This window comes from Molothrus aeneus, chromosome 1, assembly GCF_037042795.1.
Source record: "Molothrus aeneus isolate 106 chromosome 1, BPBGC_Maene_1.0, whole genome shotgun sequence".
NCBI classification, from domain to species: domain Eukaryota; kingdom Metazoa; phylum Chordata; class Aves; order Passeriformes; family Icteridae; genus Molothrus; species Molothrus aeneus.
This window is the reverse complement of record NC_089646.1, coordinates 76,945,705-76,972,365: the sequence shown is the minus strand read 5'-3', so window position 1 is coordinate 76,972,365 and position 26,661 is coordinate 76,945,705. Positions and strand designations below refer to the sequence as shown.

The window sequence follows — 26,661 nt, the reverse complement described above, 5'->3', positions numbered from 1 at the left end:
CTCATAACCGATTACTACCCATCTGTTCACTAAAGGTGTAGGAAAGGCACATCATATAAAGTGTTATTCCCATAAAAAGGCTTACTAAAATACTTTGGTTTTGATCCCATATCTTCCAAAATGAAAAAAGTTTTTGAAAAAGTAGAATTCGTCAATTCTGTTTTGATATAACATTAGATAAGCTGTTGTCATTGTTTTATTCTTCTGATTCTTTCTACCATTAGATAAAACTCATGGAGAGTGGCTCCCCTTGAGGAAATGATTGCAATGGCAATTCTATAGATTCTAGCCAAGAAGGAACCATTAAGTAGGCAGTCACATGCAAGACAAGACAAAAGACTCCACTCACGTTCTCTGGTAGTAAGCCTAACAACTGAGGTTTGATTGATGCATATAGTGCAGGAAGGTTCTAATTTTGCTTTAAGAAACTGAAGAACTGAATTATCAGCCACTTCTCTTGGTATTCTTCTTTTCTAATTCTAATGGTTAACAGCTCCTGTATTTGGTAACTCAATTTACTGGCTTCAGGAGTTTTTAAGAAAATATGTTCCATCTACTGATAGAATGCCTCATTCTTTCAATCATTTTAGAGCTGTGGAGGTAAACGGGAGAAGTGCAAAATGGGACAGGATACATCCAGCAGTGTTGAATGGAGTGACTGTTGTCATTGGGGAGATACTCCCTGCTACAGAATAACTGAAAGGTTTGGTTTGGAAGGGACCTTTAAAGGTCATCTAGTTTAAACCCTCCTGCCATGGGCAGGCACACTTTCTGCTAGATCGTGCTCCTCAAAGCACCACCCAAGACAGACTTGACCAATCCCAGAAGTGAGCATCCTCAACTTCTCTGAGGAACTTATGCCAGTGCCTCACCACCCTCCCAGTAAAGAAAAATCCAATTTAAACCTACCCTCTTTTCTCTTAAAGGCACTGTCCCTTGTCTTAGTACTACATGCCCTTGCCATAATCTGCAGGCGTCTTTACATACTGGAAGATTGCAGTAAAGTCTCTCCAGAGACTCCTCTCCTGGCTGAACAACCAAAACTCCCTCAGCCAATCTTCACAGGGGAGGTGTTTCAGCCCTTTGATCATCTTCATTTCCAAAAACTGTAAGAAGGAATATCCACAGAACCACAAGACTGGTCAACCTTACTTGCATCCCTATATAATTTATAAAGCAAGTCCCCAAAAAGCTTTTCAGGACAGCAGCCTGACTTGGACTGGCAAGTATGGATTTACCAAGAGGAAATCTTGCCTGATAAACTTGTCCTCTCTGATGAAACAAGTGGATGTAGACAGCAGGACAAATACTTTCCTTCAACCTGAGTCAATCTTTTGACACATTCTCTCCCAATATCCCCATAGTCATACTAAGGACTTTATTGGTTGCATAGAACATAAGGTAGTGAAAGTCTGGCTGGACTTCAAGACTCTCAGAATCACATGGATCAAGAGTCAAGATTGGTCTAAACACTATTTAGCACCTTTGTCAACAACATGAGCAATAGGATAGTATGCAAGCTGACAGATGAACCTGTATTGGAAGTTTCTTTGAAACTGCAAAACTAAGCTACATATTTTAAAAACAGACCAGTAGTTCCTTTTTCCTTTCCTATATTGACAATAGCAAAAGTGTTTTGCACATTAGTCACCTATAATAGCTTTGCATGCCAGTCACCCAATGAACCAGCCAGTCTTATTTCTCAACGTGGTAAGAAATTATACTATACATCAAGTCAAATTCTTATATTTATAGGATCTGCAATGAGAAAAAAAGCAGAAATTTTTATGTATTACTAAAAAGGCTAGACTTACCTGTAGGGATGCAAATAACAGACTATGCAATAAGAAAACTACTGGGTTTACAATATTCATTTTTAGTGCAACAGAAAAGCATGATCTAATCCCATAACACTATTTAAAATCATGATTGGCAAGGAAGAGTTAACCAGTTGTTCCTTAAAGAATTTTTAAGATAAAAATACTTAACACATTTTTCAAAGCTTAAAGTTTATTTATTCTCTCTTTCTAGCCCTTTATAATATAGGGCTATAGATCCCTGATCCTTTCTAATTCTTCTGAATGACTCAATAGAAGTGGAGCTTTATTGCTGTAAATGAAAACTCAGTGTACACTATGCATAAATTTATGCATATAACATTTTACTGCCTGTGTTTTAACACTTACAGTATGTGGGCTATTGTATATTCAGATGTTTTAAGCTTATACTAGGTAATATTAATTTCATTTAATAATAATTTGATTTTGACCTTACCACAATTTTTTTTTTGATTTTGTACCACATCTAAAAATATTTTTATCAGTGGCATTTAATGGAATCAGTACATCACCATAAGCACCTAAATGAGTAGGAAAAATCGATCTCCAGCACTATTCTTTTTTGTCCCAATGCAATATCAGTATTAATAAGCAGACATTATTAAATTCCAACACAGACATTATTAAATTTAAAGTTTTATTTCCATGTTCAAGACCTAAGTCCTTTAATATGCCTTTTAATTAATAATGTGTTTTCTAATTTCTTTGTTTCTGCTGTAGTTTTTTTTAAGCCCATCTACTGTAAAAAGACTCTTAAGTATCACCAAAGTTGGAAGATAAACCACTCTTTATCTAATGTTAGTTATTAATGTGCCTTTGTTAATTTTATGGAAACCTACATTCAAAGAACCTGTTACAGAACATACATTTTCAAAACTAGTCAGGGGATAACTCAGACTTTTCTGCCTGGAAAGTGTTAAACTTTTCTGAAGTCCTTATATTACTAAGGGGAAAGAAGAAAGATCCAGAAGCAGAAACACTCCTTGAGAGCATCTGCCCTTCAAGGTTGTCCAAAACCTTTCCCATGCCTAGAGGGGGAAGCCAGATGATGTACAAAGTGCACCAGCCATCTGCACTGATGTGATCCTGAGGGGAGCTGCACACCTGAGGGCAGCAAGGCATGCAGCAATCACAAAAACTGCTGGCACTGCATGCATTACACCAACCACCACAAGCCAACCCAGGGGTAGGCACACATGGGAAAGGTGCTTGAATACCTATAGACCATGTCAAGGGCTTTTACTTGCAAGACAGTAATTGATACACAGAAATTTTCTTCTACTTTTTTTCTCTTTTTTTTAACCTGGCCACCCTTCTACTTCCCATGAGTAGGGTTTGCTCCTTGTTTCTACAGTGGAAAACAACTCTTAAAACCTCCTGCTGAGCAGTGAGTTCAGCAGTACAACAGAACAGGGAAACACACTGCCCTTAGCTTCTTTAAAGGGTGAGCAAGCACTGGGGAAAGATCTGGAAAGGAGAACACATCAGAAGACAAAACCATCTGGCTTTCAGACCAGCAAAAGCCAGCTCCAGAACTGATAGATGTGATAGCTTTAAACTGATGATAGCAGGGAGAAGCATTCATATAAATGCATGAATTTAAAAAGTATACAGTCAACTTAAAAAGCCTTGGTAGAACTTTGACAAGAGCTAGGAAAAGGGAATTTTTTTTTTCTCAAAAAAGTCTCATTTCTTTTACTATACTCTTCCCCCAAACAAAACCAATGATATATAATGCAAAAACTTTTTAGATAAAACCAAACACTAGTGCCTGATACAGGTAAGAGAACCATTTTATTTATAAAGCTGACATCATTTTAGCATTTTAAACAAATGCAACTAAAACAAAGTAATAACTGTATAATAATCACACACATACAGGAAAATGTGAAAATAAAAACTGCCACTGAATAGTTTTAAAAAAATATTTGTTTTTCAACAAAAATTCACAGTAATTCCTGAAAACCAGGTTTTCTTCTTAGCTATACCTAAGACAAATCTTAGTTGTATTCTGCAATGGAAAGAAAGTCAATCATCTGTATACTGAAATTGGTTCTAGTTTGGAATGTCTCCTATGTTATATGGTTTATCAAAATAGGATCCCATGTCTTCATTGCTGATGTGATTTTGTGAGTTTTCAAAAAAAAAATCTAATAAACCTAGCTATGAAAAGAATGAGCAAGAAATGATGTCTATTGATGCATAATATGCCAAAATTTAGGACTGTTAAATTGATGACTCATGTCAGTCTACTGTGACTAAAAAATGTTAATTGACTTGTAAAACAGATACTATTTCATAATGTCAAGGAAATACCAAGAACCACTCATGACTGATTATTTTTAGAGATTCAAATCTTATTAGTGGCTCAGAGATACCACCATTTTTGTGCACATGGAAGTTTCTTCCCATGCAGTTCTCAGGTAAACATAAAACATTTCCTGAAGACATTTCTGTTGTACCTTAAAGTAGATAAAGTGTCTTTATAACATGGAAGGTATCAATATGCTTTAAGCACTGGTCTGTCTTTTCAGCTATCACATTTTCTTGAAGACTAGCATGTTGAACCGATGTTTTGAGTGAGAGGCTCTAGAGAAAAAATGAACAAAATGCTCTTCATTCACAATCTCTTAAAGAACAAAATTTTGTTGATGATTTCAGAGATTATACTCCTGGCTTGCCTGATAAGTTGGATATTACTGCCAGTATAATAAAGTTTAGTCAGTGTCAATGATGACATCCTGAAAATTGAAGACTCTCTAGATACTCTCCCCCACGTTTCATAGCTGCCAGATGAAAGATGCATGATCATCAACAATACACTTTTGCTTCTTCCTATTGAGATTGTCTTCAGACAAATTCTGAAATCAGTTTATTTCTTTCCTCTGATTTAAGAAGCAGTCAAAACAGACTGTAAAGTCTCCAATTATGAAATTCTTATTTCTATAGAATCTTTAGCTTCATTATGATCCTCTCATTCTTTTGCCTTTTCCCACCATTTGTTTTCTGAGTATCAGAATGTGGGAAAATGGCTGGGGGGTTCAGAGAAAACTGGGAAGTTATATGCACACTCTAACAGGAGTTAGTGTAGAAATTTTCAGGTGAAATGCAGTTGCACTCCTGGATGGGACGCAGTCATCATGCCTGACTTACCCCCACAAATCATGATAAGGGAAATGAAATGGAGGGTGGAGTAGAGAGGATACACTGCAGCCAGGCTTTGTTAAAATCCTTTCAAGGGGGGGATCTCGGTAGCACCTTGTAGCTGATAATCCCCGTATGAGGATATGTTAGTCAAGGATACTGTTAATAGCAGTATGAGGTGTTAATCAAGGGAGAAAAAAGATGCCTTGCTGTTGAACCAGCAACCATGGTGAGATCACAGATGTCATACTGATGCACACTTCTATACCAAAGCTACCTGTCTTCAAGGTTCCCACCACCCCTCACAGAGAAGCATTCTATATTTTATTGACTATATCTTAGAATTTTACACCAATCAGTGACAAACATATGTACTACTGGAGTTACTCCAGCTCCACCAAGACTTAAAAAAATAGTATAAAAGTAAGTTAAGAATGGGACAAAATTAGGGAAGACTCCATTGTAATTTTTGGAATCAGTTGATGGGCTGAACCTGTCTTCTTCCCCTTCTATCACGTAGGAACTGTACTCTTATGTGTGCTGAATGATTATCTCAAGACAGCTTGTGTTAGGGATTAGAGCTTCTCATTATATTATTTTGAATACATTTTTCAGTCAGACACTACCAATGGCAACTCGCAAGCCTTAACTTGTCACAATCTCATTAATAAAGAGTGTTCTGTAAACTGTTGGTGTGGGTGCTTCATGGGTGCTGGCAGTCGCTGTCAGCAGGTAACATACTCAAATAAAGATGTGGAGACCTGGGAGGGGGTCTCTCTGTTGGCTTGTGACCCTGATCAAATCAGTCCAATCACTCCCTGATCCAGAAGACTGTTCAGTGTAGGGTCCCCACAACTGCATGCTGACAGACTGGTTGGGCACAGGATCTAGGCTTTCTTGGGATGCTGACTGTCTTTATCAACACAGAAGATTTGAGGAAATCCCTTTTCAGACTACCTTTGGTATCTCCTGTATTCCATTGCTAATAGCAAATGAGAGCTTCAATATCAATTTTTTCAATGGAACATGTGGTCGTTATTTTTATCACTTTGTGAAATTTTAATTTTTTTTAATTTAAATTCCACTGATTTCAGGGCTATCATAAGCCACAAAAGAGACACTGGTGCTTTATACAGTTTTAGTTTTTGTCATAATTATACCAGATTAGCCCCTGGATTCTAAAAACTTTCATGTAGATGACTTAATTATTTGAGTGAGCAGCTTCTATGACTGCAGTGACTTTCCATGTGCTTGCAGGACCTCTAAAAGGTTTCTGCTGATCTGCTTACAATAGTACACTTTTAGAACATTTTTATAGTTTACATTTTACAAATGTTATCAAAAATTTCAACTTTCAGTCACATACCACTATTTCCTAATTAGATAAAATAATGTTTTCATATTTTGCAGGAATCACTTGTGACAAAAAACCTTTTTGTTGGAATCTGTGTATTTCCAACTATGCTAAAAGAAAAATCCCCAGAAACAAACTGGAGATCATTTTGTAGTGAACAGTAGAGATACTCTAAAATAATTTATGTTAAATATTTTAAAAATTCAAGATCAAGTCTAGTATGGTATTACACTGAGAAACCCCATAGCACATTCAATTCACTATTAACGTCACTGAATCTACAATAAGTGAGAGTTTGCCGACTCTTTACTTCTCAGCTAAGATTTAAATCATCTACTTTGAAGTGTGTCAACATGATTAATTACAGAAAGAACTCATTAGTGGGACCTCTTAAAAATACAGAGATTAATGGAATGGGAATTGGGAATTAAATTCTGCTACTGTTAACAAATTTCACTGTTGTTTCCACATGCTATTTAAAAATTTACATTATCATTGGTGTCCATCTAGCAGTTGGGTGACTATAGAAAGATGGAAATGTGTCAGCAGATTAAAGAGAGACAAAATAACACTTATATCTTCAGCATACAAATTAGAGATAAAATAGTCATACTGTGGGGATTTATTTTCTGTATGTGAAAAGTATTACGGTGTTCTAGAAGCAAACAACTGTCAGACAATGTTGCTCTACAAGGATACATGTGTATACATCTGATGGCCAAATCAAGAAAAAAATACTTGGGATCACATTATGATAAAATGAAGATACTGAGATGCACTAAAAAAAGTGACTCACTGAAATGATTTAAGGTAACTTCTCTCTATATCTGCCAAAGGATCTTATGCAATAAAAAGTATTTAAGGTTTATTTCATTATTTCTGTCTTATTGCTAGGGTTGAAACAGAGATGTATTTTTATTTTATTCCCTTGAAAAATTATCCCATTCAATTTCCTAGTCTTTCCTATACAGGCTACTTTTTGATAGAAATAGTAAAACCTTATTGTTAAGCCTTTTTGTCTGCCACCAGCTCTTGCACAATTTCAGTGAACTCCATGTGCACTTAATATTAGAATTTCATCTTTATCTTTATCTTTATTGATATTTTTAATAGGTGTTAAATAAAGTTAGGTTCAGAACTTTCAGATATTATTGTTATTCATACTATATCCTCTTTGCCTATTTTTAGTATCAATGTAAAAATTCTTCTCAATCGCTGTTTTTCATTCTTCCCTCTTTTCATTTTTTCCCTTTGTTCTCAGTATAGGAAATGCAAACTTGAAAATATTTACTGGGTTTTGTTGTTTTGTTGTTTTGTTTTTTTTTTTCCTGTGGATATTTCTTTCATTTGCTCTAAGATTTTGAAATTCACACAACTTCTTACATGCATTTGTACTACTGGCACCTTATTTTTTTTTTTTTTGACTGATTTAGGTTGCTACAGCGTTATTTTATTCCTTGAAGACCAAGAAAAGACCTCTTTTAGCTATAAAAGCTGTGTTGGAATAAAATTCATATTTTGGGCTCCTTACCTATGCTCTTTGTTTTCAAAGGAATGGGTAGATTAAAAAGTTAAAAGAAAAAAGTTCCATCCCTTTTCCCTCTTTGTAATTGTCACTTCAAACAATTGTTGCTGAATACCAAGATTCTTTAAAGTTGGCTGTCCTGAAGAGGAGGAGAATGTGATTGACAACTTTAATCCCCAAACACAATGGCCCATTCTATTGCCAAAGTACAGCAAGTTCTTTGTGGTCTCTACAGAGCTTTCTTGAGAATTGATGGGGACCATAAAGTGAGCTACTGCTTTCATTACATTGCACTTCAAATGAAAGCAGCTTCATCCCCATCTTCTCTGATATAAATACAAACCTAAATTTACTTGTGCAATTCTACACAAAGTAGTACGTCACACAAATGGTTGCAAGATAATGAGTGACAAAACAGCAAGAATGAGTGCTCTTTTTGGCATAAGTGAAGGCTAATACCAACATAAATGCTTCTGAAATTGGCTTAGGGTGACTGGTCTTTGGGAAATGACCTAGCAGGAAGGCATAGAAAATTTCCATGAATTCAAAACACATTAAATAAAACTTCTCAAGGAAAATGACTGACTGATGAGGCAAGAATGGAATTTCTTTGTCTCGCAAGAAGGAAAGAAAGGGAAAGAAAGTTTGTTTAGGATGATCTGAAGAGACAGAAACAGATGAAGTCATCTCATATGAAACATTCTCTAAAAAAACCTAGAGAAACAAAGATCTCAGCCTCCTCAAATATTTTTTTAGTGCATCCATTTTTACTGAGCCTGACTGACCCCTCAGACTTGACTATCTTGTTGCCCAATTTGCAGAGATACAACAAAAAGGATAAAAAGCTTACAATATAACAAATCATTCTAATTTAAATTGAATAACTGAGAAATTTGACTTTTTATACTGTGGTATACCATGTTCTTCAGATGAAATGATGCAAGTCAGATGTTTGGGATATTTATTATCTCTTATCCCCATATATAATACTAAAGCTCATTCCTTGAAAAAAATGGGATTTAAATATGTCTTTAAATTCTTTGATGAAAATGAATATCTTCTTTTTAAAAAATAAACCTAAGGGGGGAAAAAAAACAGGTAAGGAAAAGTAATTTATCAGAAGCTCCTTCATCAAAATGAGTGTTAATTCCTAACTAGTTAGACACAATAGGAGCTGATGAAACAGCAAAATTATACAGCGATGATGATACAGTCATACTTTTGTTAGTAGATCCCATTTTCTATGCTTCCAAAGCACTGGAGCACAAGGTTGTCTCACTAAGATACATATACAGTCTTGAAGGGAGGGTGCAAAGGGGAGGGAGCCCAGTGGTGCCTGGTGGCAGGATCAGAGGCAATGGTCACAAACTGAAATGCAGGAGGTTCCCTCTGAATATCAGGAAACAGTTTGTCAGCTGTGAGTGCTGCGGTGCATGTCCAACCACCGGTGATCTCTGTGACACAGCTAGCAGCAGAGTGGCCGGAGATGGGCTGGCAACAACGCTCCAAGGGATCTGTGGGGCACACAGGGAAACCGTCTGGTCTTGGGAACACAACGGTGGTGTGGTTGTGTGGCACAGCCACAAGGAAGGGATGGGTACAGCTGAAGTGCCAAAAGTGAAGGTACTTATTAAATAAATAAAAAGGCTACAAATGCGGGTGCAAAACAAAACATAAAGAGGCTGCTTCAGAAGACCCTGAAGTGGAGCCGACACACACACACACACACACACACATGCATATAAATACATACACACACACACACACACACACACACACACACATATATATATATATATATATATATATACAGATAGATATAGATATAGATATAGATATAGATGTAGATATAGATGTAGATGTAGATATAGATATAGATATAGATAGATAGATAGATACATACATACATACAGTCTCTCACAGAATGTTCTAGAAGCCTTCTGGCCAACCACAGGCTGTTGATCATGACCACCCCCAAATGGTCACAGAGTCATTTGCGAGTCCTTTGCTCCTCACTATAAGTTGCCTGGATGTCATTAGTTGAGGCTTCTTATTTCTTAAGGCCTGCTGTTGGTCGGCTGTGGTGTGGCTATATGGCCAGTCTCCGGCCCGTCCCCTCCAGGACAAGCTCCCACTTTGGCCGAACAGTGGCAAAGTTTTGCCAGAGAGATGTGAAGTAGCCATCCCTGTTAATACGCAAAAGTTGTCTGGACATGGTCTTGGAGAACAGGGTCTAGGTGTTCCTGCTTGAACATGGGTTTTGGATTGGGTGACCTTCAGAGGTCTCAGCAAGCTTGAGCTCTCCTAGGATTCTGGGATTCTGTTGCTTTGATCTAAAGTTGTTTCTGTGTGTCACATCTAATCAGTTTTCATGTTATATCAATTTATCAGATTTCAGCCATTAGCACATAAAAGGCTATCCTCATCTTGGACAGTTGCAGCCTCTGTGGTGTGTGGTGTGTGCCTGATTCCCCTCCTTGTTCTGATATTATTTCCCTCCCCAAAGTGTGAGGCAAACCTTCAGAAAGTATTCCATAGAAATTGGTAACTGCTACTACTTCCTGTCATTCCGAAAGTCTTGAGTTTTTCACTATGTTTGTACACCACTGCTGTTTTTTCAGTATTTATTATTTTCCTTTTTTTCCTTGTTAAATTTCCATCAGTAATTACCCATCAGTTTCCCTGTAAAATGCCTCTTCTCGAGTCATTTAAAAACAAGAGGAAAACCAGAAATTTAATCAAGTCCATGTATCTGTTCCCATACTGTAAGTGAAATGTCAATACAGAAGTTATTTTACAGGGGGAATCTATCAACTAGTGCACTAGTTACTGCACTGGGGCAAGGAGGGCACAAAAAAACAAGGCTCTTCATTTTAAGTCTGCTTAAGTCAAGCAAAAGTTTGAACCCGAATGTTAGAGGTGAAACCCAAACTGTGAGCTTTTCCCCCATATTCTGTCCTACTGACCTGATGTTAAGAAACTCTGGTAAATGTTTCTGAGAAAGAGATGTGTTCTTAAAGTTTAAATTTGTTTCAAGGAGCAGACATTTCCCAGACTCTCAGGATTGCTACAGACAATTGAAGCTGTCAATTATCTTTCAATATTTAAATATAATCCATGACCTTTTTCATACTTTATCCATCCAATTTTTGAAATTTCAGGTATTTTAAATATAATTCTATGTGTTCTACACTATGATAGAACAAATATACTATACCAAAAATAAACAAGATTTAGGACAAAAGATTTAAAAGGGATTGTTTATTCAACAAATATTCAATTGCAAACATTCCCTCTCATCCAGTTCTTGAACAATTCACATGTTGTGCAAGTTCACACAATTTGAAAGGTAACCTGAAAGACAGCACTGGATCTTTAGTAAAGCTACCCTGTCTTCTAGCAGATGGTTCAAATACTTTACCAATCAAAAAGCCCTTAGTGCAGAGAAAGCATAGAAAATTTAAAAGAACACAGTATTTTCATCACTACAGAAGTCATCAGTATTCTGTATTTTAGCAATGCTGATGTAGTGACTATAAAGTGCAAAAGCTGCAACCCATGGGCTCAAGGCAGTAAAGGAAAAAAATAAATACAGTGGGAAAAAAATAAACAAGTGATGACTGGTGCAGACAGGAAAGTGCACATAGATATGCAGACTCTGAGCATGCTATGGCTGCTTTGTAGATTTGCATTATCAAAGTCCAGCAGGAATCATTAGATCTGATTCTCTGCTGTAAACTACAGGCCTGTGAGTGTAGAACAAAGCTAATGAGATAAGTATTTTAAGGGAAAAAAAGGAAAAATACAAGATACCAACAAACAAAAAAAACACCTAGAACTCTCCTCCAATGCCTCAAACTAAAAAACGCACCAAGAAAAGGATTAAAAATTCTCTTTTTGAAATCTACTTCATCTTTACAATAGTGATATGCTTTCTATTTTCCTTACCTTTATTAATTCAGTTTTATTAATTATCCTGACAGCTAGAATGTGCATAGAAGTAAAATGGTAATTTTGGACAACTTTCAATCACGCACATTGACACACTTTGTCACTAAGGCTGGTAAAACCTGTAATTTTGAGCTATCTTGTCTATTGACACTGTTCCTATATCATGCTGGACTAAATTGAACTCTTCAACTCTCATTTCAAGGGACTTATTTTTCTCATCTTGGATAATTCTTTTACGTTCTTTTTAGAAGTGTTGCATAGCTCTCTTCACATTGTTTTTGGCAATAAGTTGACCTGAGATATACATTATATTTTAATAGTGGCCTTTCTATGTATGCACAGAAATAATATCACTTTTTCCTTTCTTTTTTTTGGTCCCATTCCTTCACATTCAAGGGCCAATTCAGGTTTTTTTCCTTTGTCATATTAGGGTAATGAAACTTATTTTTGAGGCAATTTTATGTGATGGTTCATTAGCAGTTTCCAGAGAGAGCAATTTTCAGAAAAAAGTGTGGCATCATAAGAGAATACTGGATCATGAAAGAACTTAATTTTGGAGTATTAAATTTCCTTCTGTTGAATTGCTCTACTTTCATTAGGAGATAAATTAGAGGATCATTCTACTAGCTGTGTCTTGCCTTACTCATAATTTACTACATAACCAATATATATTTTCACCTGCATGATCTCCCAGTATTTATTTGACCTGCAATTTACCAATACAAGATTATGGACAAATCTTAATTACTCAGACTTCTACTAAACATGAAAAAGTTGCCTCAATTCCTAGGTAGATATTTTTCTTTTCCCTCAGGTAATCCTGAAGTTTAATGAACAATTTAACAATTTCATTTTTGAATCTGCCTAATATGAGATGATACATAAAACAAGTTTTCTTGAATCAAAGTACTGCTGATAAAGCAGATAATTTAGACAATTTGAGTAGGCTGTATGAACTCAAACACATGTATCAATTCGATGTTTGACACAGATACCAGAATATCTTGTTTATAAACACATAATTTATGCAACTAAGGTGGGTTCACGTTGATGACAGACAGTATTTCCTAAACTCTATTATGACACTTAAATGATTTCCGGGGATCTACATCAGAGTTACTAGTCTATACAGATCCCAAAGCTTTATCTTTTTCTATACTATCCCATCTTCTAAGAATTAAACTTCTTTAAAAAATAATACTAGCAGTTTAAAATAATTCAAAACACTCTTGAAAGATGTCATCTCAAGTTTCTCATGGGTTCCTGTTTGAATACCTTTAATTTCAGCTGATGTTATGTCCTCCTTTACTACAGATGAAACTCTTCAGTCACTTGAGAAAGAGAGCATCTATTCTTCTGTTTACAGAGGTTTCTGCCTAAAAGTAGTCTACATTTGGGGAGTAGTCTACATCTGACTACAGAATCTACAAAAGAATTGCAAAACCAGATCAGACTCTGGGTTTCCCTAGGTCTGTCCAGTGTCAGTGTAGTAAAGCAAAAATTAATTCTGGCCTTAAGGCAAGGAAGAAGACCAGCTGTCAGTACAGAGATGGAATAAGCATTTCTAAGCGGGAATCAGTTCCTCTTCTGCCTGAAGAAGGCTGCTATAAAAATATCCTAGTCAAATATATTTCTGTTCCAAGAATATATGGCATAAATTTTAAGAAGAGTCATCATATGAAATTGAGAACACAGTTTTTTACAAATTTAGGTAGGCAAGAAAATAATGTAATTAGCATACACATTTAGGATAAATTTTATGAATGTTGCATTTGTTTTCAAAATATGTTGACACTTTGCACGTACAAATTACAAAATTGAATTACCCATATGTATAAAAAGCTACATTTAGGAAAAATATACTTCAATCCAGAATTCACTGTATAAAGTGCTTCTTTCATAGGCACCGGAAGTAATGCACAAGATGTAAGAAGCTGAAATAAAATTTACTGATGTCAAAAGTCTTCCCCCATGCCAATAACAGAAAACAAAATATTTTTAATATGAAGAGTTCTGTCATTTTTTGAAGGAGAATTCAATTCAGTCTTCAGTCAATCAAATTATGTTTAAAGGCAGGCTATGCAGTAATTTAAAAATTATAATTAAGTTCCACCTAATAAAGACTGTATGCACCAAATTTGAAAGAAATGAAGTATTGATATTCGTCCTATAGCTACAGAAATACTACAAAAATTGAATGTGACAGATCAAACTCTCAGAGTTGGTCTTCTCCCTATTCAACCCCCATTAGGCCAATTTCTGCCTGCAAAATATAAAGCAACCAAATTCAAATAGTGACACATGGCAGAGATCTCAAAAAGAATGCTGGCTTACGTATTCCTAAGTACAGACTCAGTTCTTATAGAAAATTAGACTTAAAAAAAAAAAGTATGAACTTGGATTTTAGCTACAGATCTATTTTATTACAGCAATTCTTAAGACCTATTAGTCTCTTCCCATAATTTATTTTCTTGATAATATCTTATATTTTACCTTCACAATAATTTTGATATTCTCTGTGTTGTAAGGAATAGGTACTTTCAGGCTAATTTGTTTTATTCCACTTGGTAAGGTGTACCATTAACTGGAAGGGTGTCAGTTCCTAATACTAACTCTCCAGTAGCTTGTGAGATTTCTTTTGGTAGATTCAGCTTTGATTTTTATGATCTGAATTGTCTTTACCTTTAATGCCTCTTGGGTGCCAGCATTTTTATTTCTAGTGAAGAACAGAAAACACAGCTATACTAGATGACTTTTTAGAGCTCTTTAAACCCTGTACTTTTTCATTGTACAAATCTAGTGGCTGAATGTTTATTATTATTATTAATGTGGAAAAGCAATAGAGGGCAGGCTAATTACCTCTCAGCACAGGTAAGGGTGGTTGTTATGTATTGTTAAGCACCAGATGGTAGATGAAATTTATGTTTGTAGCCAAGTGAGAAATTATTAGCAGGACTGGTTCACTAGGCAGCACAAGGACTGTCTATCACTGCAGTGTCTACCTTCAGGCAAGAAATAACACTACGATTCCAACTTTCCCATTTAGGCAGAAAAGGGAAAAGATATGATGAAATGTCCATAAGATCTGCAGAATGCTTTTTACTAAACTGTTCTGACCCAAGCAGAAGGAGATAGGGATATCTTTCTGGATAATGACATCAGGATTAAGAATAAAAAGAAAAAGCAGAAAAAGAAAAAAAAAAGAAGAAAGAGACAGAGACAGGGAAAGGTTAAATTCTTACCAACATAACACAGTATTCCCAATTCTACACTCTGCATTTAAAAATATGGCTGTTACCACTTTTGCATTTTTTGTAACTTGCCAAAGAGAAATATATCGTAAAAGGATAAGGATCCAAACAATGAAATATTGCACATATTGCAGAGTTGTCATAATACCAATGGGCGTCCATCATATCTCACACATGAATCTCTATACTACAAAGGAACAGGCTTACTAACATTCTTAATATAAGTTTATTTCTTCTCTTTTTCTTCCAAATTCCTGGATGCTCTTCCTTCTGTTATCTTGAAAATGTAGCAAGAAGTGAGGAAAGAGTATAACATGTAGTCTCAAAGCAAGAATTGCTGCTAATATAACAGCAGTAAACACATGGTAATTTGGAAGAAGACTGACTGGCATCTGCTGTTTTTGATTATACTACTCTGGATTGATTTGGATTTTGTTCTCTGTCAAAAAACCTGCTGAACAATGAAGCATAGGTTATTTGGTTTTGATCAGTTAATTACTAAAATGACAAAGGAAGTGTTTTGTTTGAAAAAGGATTTTAATAGCACATTACAATTGTTACTCCCACTTTTTTATTATAAGCAAGATTTTTCTAATTTCCAAAATCTCAACAGATACTCCCTTGGAAACAGTCAAAATCAAAGCACATCCAAAGTGAATAGGAGTTTAGAAATTAATCCAAACAGAAAATTCTTTTAGACATTCATTTAATCAAAAAACAATGTTTGTACTACTTATAGGCAAAGCAACTGTACGATTTCCTTAAGTTCTGGCTAAAGAGACACTGCACTGGTAGAGACGTCAAAAAGTAAAAACTAAAACCAAGCACTAAAGCTCAGCTAAACAGCACTAGTTCACAATTAAATAAAACAGTCCTGCATATAACCCCAATTATCCAGACATCTGAAAAGACATAATAAGAAAACTTTAGATAATTAGAGAAGTCTGCTAGAAGGCCTTTAAATTCCCTGATCCCAAACACAGAGTCCAAACTTGTTAACAGCCTCTCCTGCTTTTTTGCCTAGGCTCAGTGAAGGAAGTTGCGTTTGACTCTGGAATGCATGCCTCGTAAAGACGATCAAATTCTGATGTAATGACTCAAGTTCATAAACTCCTCTATGGTCATGTCTGACTAGTCCAGTCTTATGTTCTGGACTATCATAAAAACCCAATTTTCTTCCTACAGATTCCTAACAATTGGGAAATTAGGAATTTGAAGAGGTCAGGAAATGAGAGAGTTTAGGAAAGCAAGAGGGTGACAACAAATTACAGCCAAAATTATAGTGTTATTTGAATTGATGCTTTTTCTGACACAGACTCCGATGGAACTTAAATTCCATTCCTGGCGATCACTACTACCATAACTGATTCACTACAATTAGATTTCCAGATGCGTCAGGTACCCACTCACGTCAAACACACTGACCTGCACATGATCCCTATTTCCATGTGCTATCTACTATCCTTAGAGTACTCTGTGTACCCCATTTGTACAAGACTCCTTCAGCCTACAAAGCTTTGCCTGTTCAATTTGGTTTGGAGGGAACTAGATGGCAGAGGAGCGAAGGAAAGCAAAGCCCAAAGGTCAAAAATGAAACCTAAGGAGATACTGTTCTATCAATCCCCCAGCAAGCCCACGAGTCACCAGCTGTCCAGTTTTGAGCTGAGACCGTTTGGCACCTCCTAAGGCAGATGGCTGCAGAAATGTTAGCTTAGACTTAAAGTTTCCTTCACCGTATAATCATCCCAAGCACTAACTTTCTGTTCAGTTTGGTAAATGTCCTCCATGTTTCAAAAAAAGTAGGCTCCTGTTAAAGAACAGAATTCTGCAAGCAAATGTTTTTCCCCTCCTGAAGAAAAGCCAGGGCTTTAGTGTTCCTCTGCTACTATCCAGAATCGATTTAACCTTAAGCCTCCCTTGCTCCGTCTGAATGATAACTTTTGATTTTTTCTTGAGAAGTAAAAAAAAAAAAAAAATCCAAAAAAAACCCCAAAAAAACACCTAAATCAAATGTGATTGAGTGATTGATAGTTATGTAGATTATTTCATACCACTAAGTTAGGATGCGACTTTCAATCCTAATGATTTTATTGTATTAAAATACAAGGATGACAAGTTGCCATATGTACAGCACATTCAGTAAATGAAATATTAGTGGATGCTGATCTGCGCCACTCAGTGATGTAAATGTCGAGCACAAAATTCTCCCATTCACGTGAGGAAGATGCAGCCCCTATGCCTTGATACAGTTATGGTGCAGCTGAGACAGGCTGCATATGATGTTTGGGATTGAGGAATTTAAAGAAGGCAGCTGAACTGTGTTGGGAATAAATGGGCTGATAATATATAGCTCAGAGGTAGAAGCAGGAGGCTAAATCCCTATAACTCCTTCCTAAATTACCTTGTCCAGTAAAGGTACATCTGCATACAAGACATCAAACATGAGAAAATGAAGACTAAATTAATATCATATTACCTAGGTTTGCTCCTAAACACTCCTGGGATCAACACCAGACAACTGCCATATCCTTTCCCAAAAGAGTAGCAGACTTCAGCAAACCTATCACATACAACTTAAATCCCTGTTCCTTTCCCACTTTTTTTTTTCTTAAAGTGACTGAAAGCCATAAACAATGCCTGAATAAAGTGATTTTTTGTAAGATTTCAAAAAAATTAATAGAAATGTCTAAGAATCTTAATCTGAAAAATTACAAGAATGTTTTTCCATCTTCTTGCTATTTTCTTGCTATTTTTGTAGTCCTGAAGTTGGTAGAAACAACCCACTTGATGTATTCATTGTGAAGTTCACACTCAGTACACTTGGGTACAACTAACACTTAGAATTACCACTGCCAGAAGATTTGTATCAAATAATAAAGAATGGTATGTGCAAGATGTGATGTCTCTGCTTGCACAGAAACTTATTTACTGGACTAAGCCTGTTCCTGCTATCTCTAGAGAGAGCTGAAATTTAACCTGTGCCAAGTACTGGAGAAGATTACTTTAGTTTTTTTAAGGTGAACATCAAATACATTTTAAGATGCAAACTGTCTGAATCAAACCAGAAGCAATGATCTTTTTCTTCCTGCTTGACTGGGTCACTGTCAGTGTTAAGTGAATTAAATGCATAAATTATTAAATGGTCTCTCTGAGCACTGAAATCTGCCAGAATTTAAATAGATTCAGTTTGCCATCATTATATTATAAGGAAAGGATAATTTTAATTATTTTCTTCCTTTTTCTGTTCAATGCTGTCCACAGGATAATTTTTACAGACATCCTTCAACTGCTCTTTTATGAGTGGAAACTAGTGTGTTTATTCCCACAAGATCCAGGTTTTGCAAGTCCTACCTTATAGACACTTGAGGAAAGAGCTCCCAAACACTTTGTGGGCATCATGTATTGATTGTCTCATTGATAAATGGTTATGTGCTGAAGGATGAAGTTCAGAATTTATCCCAAATCCTTATTCTATCCAACTCTCAAAATCAAATGATAGTCCTACTCCAAGACAAAAAAGGAAACTTCAGGGGAACAACTCCTGCAAAGCTATAGGTTTCACACTAAATACTATTGACTCTGACAGTGACAACATTCAAGAAAATGTGAGGCTGGCACAATGCACTAAGCCACAAATTGTTTTGATGTAAAAACCCCTCCATGAGATAAGTACTGGTCTTGCTGTTAGTAAGAAAATTAACATAAATGTTTATTGCTGGTTTTAAATTCTCTGAGATTACTTTTGTCTTGCTGTCATGTAGGTAGACTTGTTTTTCCAATGAGAACTCCCTGTCCCTGCAGAGCTGACATGCTGGGATCAGCTGGGAAGAGAAAAAGAAAGAAGGGAAGCCCACTAATTCAATTAGTGGGGGCAGCCAGGAGGACTGACACTGCCTTCCTTTGCTGAAATCTATCTTCCTCCTGTTGGTCTTTTGCCACCTCATCTGTTGGAAAGCAAAATTATGACCTCAGATCATTCACCTGTTTTCTAATGTCTTAAAGATATAAATTGATTTTTGATGTTTAATGCAGATGGTGAAAAAAGGCAGCCAGTTTGAAATTAAGTTTTGAGATTCCTAAGAGCAAGTTCCAGCTTTAAAGGGTATGCATACACCCATACATTCTTCCCATACAAATTTCAAGATAAAATTATTCTATATATGAAAAATGTATGTGAAGAGCATAAATGTGAACTTAATTCAGTGTAAAATTGACCGATTACACAGCTCTGTTTTCCTCAGCACATTTTAAAGAAAAGGCCTTAAAGGCTGAAAGAAAAATAGAAGAAGAAGGAAGACCAGGGGCTGAGGAATGTGCCTTCAGAGGTTGTGTCTTTCTTTCTTTCTTTGGGCTTCTACATGGCTTTCTTCCATCATCTGCAGCACTTCTAAACATCCTTATTAATGGGACAGAGCCAGTTCTTCAGAGTGGGTAAAAAATGTACCTTGTAACCTACCTGCTCCTCTGAAGCTCTACAAAGCTCTCTAAGGCCAACCCCCAGCCCCAACTTCACGGATGAAGAAATTTTTCTTGAAGACATGAAGCTTTTATGACTGAAGCCACATTATCTTGCTTTGCCATTTAGAAGAGCCACATATTTTGCTCCCATTGCAAGAACCCTAACTTTAATGTTTTGTTCCTCTTAATATGATGAGAATAAAATTTGAAATTTCTTAGCATATTGTTATTGGAATCAAAGAAATCTCGACTAGAATTAATTGTTAAGAGGTGGCAAAAGAATTAGAATTTCCTCTTTTTAATTTTTTTACCCAAAGAGATGCAACTGTCTTCTCCCACACTTCTGCCCCCTTATAAACACCAAGACATTATCTGGCATTTTGCTGGGAGGGAGATTTTGTTTCTTCTGAGGGTAGGAGGAAAGCAGAATTGTGGGATTTCTTTTCATGTTGATAAACGAGAAATATATAGAGATTTGGAAAAACCCAACAACCTTCACACTTGAAGATGAAAGCATCTCAGCTTTATGACAGCTTGCCAATTTTATAGAAGGAGTAAAACAATATCACGAGGTTATATTTAATTGGCTAACATGTAGTATGTGTGCACAAATAGTAAATAAAAAAAATATTGATATGAAGTGATTTTTCGTTTAGGCAAATTGTAACTATTTATACCCTGTTTAATTCCTCTACAGAGGACAGCATCACATTTTCCGATCCTGTAGATCAAATTGAAGAAATTTATTTTCAACAGACAAATAAATAACACTTGACCAACAAAGTATATGTAATAGCTCCTAAAAATAGGCATACAAATTGTAATATTTACACAGGATCTAGTCTTATCTCAATAAGAGTGAAAAATATGCTTCCTTTTAATTTTTTTTTGTGATGAGCACTTTTATGTCATTAGGCACACATCTCTACCACCATTTTCACATTTATGCTCCAGATGCAGGCAACCCTTGTCACTGTGCTTAATTAGAACTGCAGCTGTAAAGTGATGGAGTATCCAAAAGTGCAATTACTGTTAGAGCTAGGGGCTACAGTAGTCCGTGAAATTTTCATCTAGACACTGTAGCTGTTAATGAAGCTTCTGATTACCCATATTCTGAATTTTTTTTTGTGAGAAGCTGACTGCAGCAGGAATCAACATCTTTGCATGTCTCTATTGCTCATTTATTCTAATCCAAAGCTCCTTCCTTCTACCCCCTGCAGTCCTGTAGGTTTCTAAAGCACCAAGACAATTGTGCTTTTTTCAGGCAAGGTTAACAATCTTTTCACAAATAGCATTACTATTATACTCTTCTGATATCATTATAGAAATGCAAATGCTATTATTCATTGCTACTAAGAGTGTCTTGCTGAACATGAGTAACTTTACAGGTGTTTTTCAGTTTGAAAAGGCAATATTGATTCACAATAGGGTTTAGATATCAGCAATCTACTTCCAAGATTAATGAGAATATCAAGTTAAAAATGAACCCTATCTACCAGTTTAATTAAGCAAATCATGCTTGCTGATTTTCTTCTCCATTTCAGAGGAGAGCATGGCTGTCGTGCTTAATTTCACTTCTAGCAGCTATCCTCAGTCTGAATACTACTACTTCAGTGGGATTGTCTCCAGCACACCACATCATGCTCTGATATGAGGTCCATTGTATAACCCAATACAGTACAGAATAATTCAACTGCATTTACTGATTCTTTAGTAATTGTGAATGTATGAATACACATACCACCAGTCCATCAATTACCATGTGGGCCACACATTGCCTGCCCTCTCCACTCTAGATACAGAGCCCTGCACTGCCCATTGTAAAAGCCCAACTCTAGTGATAATTCCTATCACTTGCTTGTGATAAATCAAACCCCCAGTGCAGTGCTACTGAAACCCCTGAGAAAAACAACATCATGGCAGTTGCCTTTGACTTTTTAAATTTTTAAATATTTTAAGCTTAGTAGAAAGTGTTAATTATTGCTAGCTCCCTCCCCATCCGCAGCAGTACCTTTGCTATCCATTTATATTGCATTACTCTGACAACTATAACTCTTTACCTAGGAAAGGTGTGCCTACAACATAGAAAACAAAATTTAGCATTACTCATGTCAGACATCAGTAGAAAATGAAATTTGTAATACCAAGCATTATCCTAAGAAATCTGCTCAAGAAGCCCTCCAAAAAAGAAATAGCGCTTTACCACACAATTTGTACAATGGATTAAAAAGTTTAATTCCTCTCAATTGTCAAATAGCAGAAAATCTGAAAATTAGCCATCAGCAATTGGAAGTGAAGGAATTATTAACAAAAACAATTACTACAATACAAATGATTTCCTGAACCTTCTGTGGTATTAGTATTAGATATACACTGACAACCTGAAAAATCATATTAAATGAAGATGAAAAAGTTGGCGTGTTACATGATAAAATTACAGTGTAACTGAATCTCCATCCAGTGGATCAGTTTAGCTATTTTAATCACATTTAAATAAATTAAGGAGATTTTGACCATAAGTCAGTGTTTCTATAAAAAGAGTCAGAAAGAATTACAAGAAACAAGAAACAACCAAATCCAGGCAATTATGTATTTTAAAAGCACAGTTTTGCAAAATATCTATTTTTAGAATGTAGGGTGGTTATCTTCTGTGTAATATGAATTCTGTAGTGGATAATGAAGATATTACACAATCAATTAATTAATTGTCCTTTACATTTTTCTTGCTTGTGTGTTTATTTAACCCAATAAAACATTTTTGGTGTGTAAAAATTGAATAACAATAAAAAATGTTAAAAAACAGTGTATGCCCTTTAAGATACAGCAATAATTTCCAGTATCAAATAAAGCAATGATATTGGCATGAATTTTCATAGACATTGATTCAATAAACAGCAGCATTCTGTATTCTGGATGCAGTGCCACAACTAAAAAATTAAGCAGTAGACATGAAATATGCTTTTAAATTTCCACATATAAAACCTATGGAATGTTCTTCAGAGATATCACACTATGAAGCTGTGCCCAGCAAAATTTGAACTTCAAATAGGAGTTGAGCCATTTCATTGCTTAGAGCTCTAAAGCAGCACCACAGTCTACCAATTTTCAACTCAGAAAACTAAATGCCTGCTCCAATCTAAGAAAATACTGAAATAAATTCAAAGCAGCAATTTTGTAATTGAGCTAAAATATACTGATTATTACTCTAAGATGCCATTTGGCAGCTTAACATAAATGGTCAAGATTTAGTAAAGTCCTTTCCTGGCAGTCCATAATCACACAGGGGAATTTTTTTTGCTGGCAAGGAAATTCTTATCTTTGGACTGTTTCTGCTGCTGTTGGGTGGTTCCTACTATCCAGTTCTCTCTCTATTTTTGTATAACACCCAACAGCCACTACATGAAGTATTTTGACATAGTTAACAGAAAATATCAAGGAAAAAAGAACAAAAGGGTGTGGGGAAGGGTGAGGGATGGGTGATAGGTTTTCATCTGTTTTCTGTTCAGCTTTTTAAACTATCCCATTGTGGTGCCAGAGGATTACCAATGCCAGCAATGAGGAAAGGAACGCAAGAGTGAGACAAGGAGAATAATAAACCACGCTTTTTCAGCAACATTCCACATTTCACTCTCAGTTGTACTGTAAAAGTACACCAGAGAATGTTCAAGTACCAAGAGACACATAAAGAGTAAGTGTGAAGAACTCTTTCATCTTAATTCCCTTGCTCTCAGTATTTCATTTTGCCATATTATGTTGCATATTTCTTTAAATTTTAATCACCAGAATGCCATATCTTTGCATTGGTAATTTAATTTTAAATAATCACAGTATTAAAACCATAAAATTATCTATATTACTGTTTAATTACTTCATGCTAAGTAAATTTTAAATACTCTGAGTACCAAGACACAAGTATAACTGTCTTTAAGATCTTGTATTACAGAGCTTTATATGAAGCTAGATATGTCAATACTTCATTTTCCCTACTAATTGATTGATATGACATACAAAGAAGAAAAATTTCATGGTAAATTAGATGAAGAAACTGCCTTGTAAGAAAAGAGTTAATAAGCTATGACTCTTCAGCTTGCAGGGACTTGAGAGGGGCACAACCAGGGTTTACTAACTCTTACAGTGGTATGAAGAACATGCAGCTCTTACTTATCCTATCCTGACAAAACCAAAGTACATGGTGCCTGACAAACTGTTTGGAGATTGCATAAAGAAAGGGAAGAATGTGCCACTCTACACAGCAAACACAGAATGGCTGAAATGTGGAGCTGTGGAAGGCTCTGAGAGAGACCTGTATTGGCATGCTCAAAAGCAGATCTGACAGAACTGGCAGAGGAAGTCAAAAAGTGTTAACACTGAGAGGGCACTGGTCCACAGGAGATGGCCAAAGTCACCTGCTTTCCCCCTCTTCCCTTTCAAATATCTTCTCCTACGACCACTAGGAGAGCAGTGATGCAAATGCAGGAGAACATTTAGGTACTTCCAGCTTGTCATGGTCCCATCCTCAGAAGACAAAGCTCTGAATGAAAAGAGCACTGCTCAGACAAATCCCAGAAATCCTGCCTTCTCATCTTGTTCTGCAGTGCTTGCCACAGCACTGAATTACTCTTTAATTGTTAGTTTTTCATAATACTTGAATTTTTTAGATGTGACAGAGGAAAGGCAAAGATTGCTTCAATTATTTTTAAGTAGAAGAGAAAATCTAAACTTTTCACTGTGAAGTTAAGAACACATCTGCATGACATGTTTCCTATTTGCATTAATTTAAATGGTTTTTTACTTTCATTCATTGGTAAGACAATCATACAGACTGATAAATTATGGAGTCTTATACCTTTGTGTTTTTCACTGCAGTGCCATGCCCCAAACCGATATTCTTTTCCACTGCTTTAAGATAAGATAGCTCCTTCTAAAATGCAAACCTAGAATACCTTTACTGTTTTCAGACAGATATAATTTGCTTATTTTTCAAAGTTGATACATATTCTTGTACAGTACTATTCGTTCACTAGTGGTTTTCTCTTAGACCATGATACGATGGAAAATATTTCCACGTTTACAGAATTATCTGCCTATTTATATATGTGGCACTTTTTAATGGAAAATTAGCTGCATTTGTTTTGTGGGACAGCATAGGCTGTTACATTCCAGAGTGGGGTACTTTAAAGTTACAGATACCTGTTCACTACTAAATTTAAAATTTGAATTGCCTTTGAAGGAATTGGTTTGGTAAAACTCCTGGACGAATTGGTAGGTAATTCTAGTTTTTAAAAAGGAGGTATTTTCTCCTTCTAATTTTTGTCCTAGGAGTGATTCAATAAGCATACAAAGATAATGTGTAAGATCCCATTCTGATCCAAACATATTCTTCCAAATTCCTTCCATCTACAAACGTGGAGGTGTCAAATCTTCTTTCCATAGGATACTTTTTCTGGTCTTCCACAAATACTCAGAAAATTGAACACTGTTTTCTATAGGCATGTTTATTTTTTTTCTCAGTTAAATTGATTTTATTTTTTAAAGCCAGGTACTTGTCAAAGCTAAACAGAATATGGAAAATTTAAAGTGCTACGAAAAAGCACTTGGAAATCTTCTTAGAATGATTCTAATATAATTGTTCCACTTATTTTATCTATGAAATTCTTAGCAACTGCAGGAACTGACCATAGTGATTGAAACATGGTGCTGTTCTGCAGAAGTCGCACCGATAAATGTGTTTAATTCTGACAAAAAAAGACAAGGAAAGGTGAAAGAGTTTTTTTAATCATGCTTTCCTCTAAGCCCCAGAGCCTAAAATATCTGGCCCAGGAGAACATGGGTGAATTTTTGTTTCCTAAAAGGAGTACTGCACATCGATTGTCTGCATACTTTTCAATTTAAAATATATTACAAAAGTAAAAATTCTGAAATATGATTTACATTCATCACAATAGAATGATTGCATTTTTGTGCTGCAATTGACTTCTTTGAAAATAATTGAAATCTTTAATGCAATTTCATAAGGAGTATTTGGCTCAGCAATAGGAATATAGACTAGACAAACTAACCAGGAGAAGAGGAGGAAATCCAGTAGAAGAGGAGGAACTACAAGAATATAGTTTCTGTGCTTTCTGAAGTTTCTATACAATATGACCACAGAAAGCTGTGTTTTCCCCCTTCCTTATTTCCCAGTGGTATTTCTAAGGACTATCTATTTCCAAATCTGCATGACTCAAGGACTCTGCCATAGGTTAAGAATTATTTCTGTAGTTAATTCTTGACACTGTTTTAGAGAGTACACTTGCATGAATTGCAGCATGCAAATTTCTATGAAACCATAGAAACTCTGACAAACTGTGTCATAAATAGAACTCATGAGATGGATGTCATCACCATAAATGATAGCTGAACATTTGAACTTGCTTTCTGTACATATTTTCTTTTCCCCCGTCTTTGTTCTGCAGTGAATTGTAGTACTCAAGAAGATAAGCTGGGAAACCATGAAGCCCAAAGATAAAGTTTAGAAAATATAATTGAAGCAGACTATATTCTTCTACATAAGGTTATCCCATATAGAAAAAACTGTCTCCCTTGCCCTATGTCCCATGACAACAACAACAACATCAATAGCTGCATAGTAGAAATGGAGGCATTCGTATCTGTCTTGCACCTCCAGGAGAGGGGGAAGGTGGGAAGGGAAAGGAGGAAATGGGGAGGGAAAGGAGGGAGCAACACACAATACAGAACAATATAAAGAAAAAAAAATGAAACAAAAATTTACTAGCAAGCTCAGCAACATGACTGACTATAGAGCAGATGCACTGATTTGACTGCACTGGTTTTAAACAAAATTAAAAAATAAAATTGCCAAAAGATACTCAATTATAATCCCACATGTTTAAAGAAATTACAGAAAACAGGTTTAATTACCACCACTCTCGCTCTTTAATAACTATGCTTAAAGATGTCCAAAAAGATTTAGATATTAACATCAAAATAAAGAAGAGCTTTTTATTAACAAAATACCAACAAAATTGACTCAAACCCCTGCAGACTTCTGGTTCCTTCTAAATAACTAACTAGATACATGCTAGTAATCTGACACAGTTAATGGCATAAAAATAAATGTGTTCAAAATTTTATAACATT

The 26,661-nt window shown here is 35.7% G+C and overlaps 1 protein-coding gene across 2 annotated transcripts in view; it reads right to left on the bottom strand.

Annotated features, from left to right (window-relative positions):
- Window positions 1-26,661, bottom strand: part of CDH18 (cadherin 18) — a 490,995-nt gene that overhangs the window by 237,326 nt on the left and 227,008 nt on the right. The gene's annotated exons all lie outside the window — the stretch shown is intronic.